The sequence below is a fragment of the Peromyscus californicus genome, unplaced genomic scaffold, assembly GCF_007827085.1.
Source record: "Peromyscus californicus insignis strain IS unplaced genomic scaffold, ASM782708v3 Scaffold_12__1_contigs__length_115047231, whole genome shotgun sequence".
NCBI classification, from domain to species: Eukaryota; Metazoa; Chordata; class Mammalia; order Rodentia; family Cricetidae; genus Peromyscus; species Peromyscus californicus.
The window spans coordinates 61,853,293-61,855,915 of NW_026294413.1; positions in this window are offsets into that span (position 1 = coordinate 61,853,293).

A 2,623-nucleotide genomic window follows, 5' to 3' on the forward strand; every position below is an offset into this window, starting at 1 on the left:
AACTTAGAGATAAAAAGGGAGACATTACAACAGATATCAATGAAATTTGGGAAATCATTAGACATACCTTTAAAACTCATTCCACTAAATTGGAGAATCTAAAAAGAAATGGATGAATTCTATATTCTTATGACTTACTAAAATTATACTAGGGCAATAGAATCAATCTAAATAAATCTATAATAAGCAATAAGATGGAGCAGTAACAAAAGAAACCACCAACTAAAAAAAGTCCAGGCCAAAATGGGTTCTATCCTAGTTAGGGTTCTGTTGCTGTGATAAACACCATAACCAAAAGCCACTTGGGGAAGAAAGGGATTATTTATTTTACAGATTACAGTCCATCATCCAGGGAAGCCACCTCAGAAGTTCAGAGGCAGGAACTGAAGCAGAGACCATGAAGGAACTTTGTTTCCTGGCTCACTCCCCATGGTTTTCTCAGCTTGATTTCCTATGCAAGCCAGGACCACTTCTCCAGCAGAGGCAATGGCCACGGTGGTCCAAGCATTCCCACATCAATCATTAATCAAGAAAATGCTGCACAGACATGCCCACTGGACAGTCTGATAGAGGCAAATCTTCAACTGAGGTTCCCCTTCCCAGGTGACTTTAATTCAGGTTAAGTTGTCAGAAACTAAACAGCACAGAGTCTTTGTTGAATTCTTCCAAACCTTTGAAACAGAACTATGCTAACACCAATGCTTCTCAGAAGAATCCATAAAATAATAAAGGAAGGAACACTGACAAAATCTTTTTATATGCTTTGTATTATCCTGATACCCAAACCAGATAAAGACACGTTATCAAAAAGAAAACTATAGACCAATCTCCCTGGTAGATATAGATGCAATTTTTTTCATCAACATACTTACAAACAAAATTCAAGAATCATTAAAAAGTTAATCCGCCTTGATCAAGTTGACTTCATTCCAGAAATGCAAAGATGGTTAAACAAATGCAAATCAGCAAATATAACAGATCACTGTATAGACTCAAGGACAGAAATCATATAATCAACTCAACAGATGCAGAAGAGACCTGTGAAAATACCCAATATACCTTCCTGGTAAAAGCCCTGAAGAGAGCAGGAATGTATCCCAGCATAACAAAGATTCTATACCAGAAGCCTGTAGCCAACATAGAACTAAATAGGGAAAGTACAAAGCATTTCCTTTTCATCTCTAAGGGTTTGTCAGTCTTGTCTACCTTTTCAAAGAATCAACTCTTGGTTCATCGATTCATTGCATTCTTTTCCTCCCCCACTTCATTCATTTCTTCTCTGATTTTAATTACTTCTATCTACTGATTTTGGGTTTGGCTTGCTCATGTTTTCCCAAGGCCTGAAAACGCATTATTGAGTTCCACTCTTTGCCTCCTCCTTCTCTAGTTCTATCTTCTTCTTTCTCTGGAGCCTAGATTTCTCCTTCTATTTATTCTCTCTGCCTGCTAGTCCTGCCTATCCTTTTCCTGCCTAACTATTGGCTGTTCAGCTCTTTATTAGACCAATCAGGTGCCTTAGGAAGGCAAAATGAAATAAATGCAACACATCTTTACATATTTACATAATTAAACAAATGCAGCATAAACAAGTGTAACACACCTTTACACGGTTAAAGTAATATTCAGCAGCATAAACAAATGTAACACATTTTTGCCTAGTTAAATTAATACTCCACAACAAATAAATAAATAACCTGGAATAAACCCAACCAAGAAAGTAAAAGATTTCTACAATGAAAACTTTAAACCCTGAAAAATGAAATTAGAGAAGACACTAAAAGGTGAAAAGATATAGACCCGTGGATTAGAAGAATTAATATTTTGAAAATGGCTATTCTACCAAAACTCAATCCTTATCAAAATTTCAGCACTATTCATCACAGAAATTTTTTTAAAAAATCTTAAAATGTGTAGGCAAACACAAAATACTCCCAGATGGCTAAAATGATCCTGAGCAAAATAAATGCTGGAGGTGTCACCATATCTGATTTCAATTTATACCACAGGCTCACAGTAACAGAAGCAGCATGGTACCAGCACAAAAGCAGACATAAGTAGTACAGTTCGATAGACAAGAAGATATAAACCCAACTTCAGCTACCTTACTTTTGAGAAAGACACCTAAAATGCACATCCAATAGGAGAAAGCCTCTTTAACAAAGAATTCTGGGGAAATTGGACACTCTAATGTACCAGAGTGAATGCAGATCCCTATTTCTCATCCTGTAAAAAAATAAACTTCAGATGGATCAAGACCTTAGTATAGAACTCTAAAACTATAAGAGAAAAAAAAGTAGGCAAACACCTCAACTGGTAGGCATACACAAGGAATTTCTGAACAGAGTTCCAGTTGCTCAGAAGAGAATGCCAACAATCAATAAGTAAGACCTCATGAATTCAAAAGCTTCTAGACAGCAAACAAAACAGTTAAACAAGTGAAAGGCAATCTACAGAAAACCCTTGCCAACTACACATACAACAGAGAATTAGTATCAACAATATACAAAGAACTCAAAACTAAACATCAAGAAACAAACAACCCAGTCCAGAAAAGAAAAAAAATGAGCTAATGAAATGAACAGACAGTTCTCAAAAGATGAAATACAAATACAAGAGATGAAAA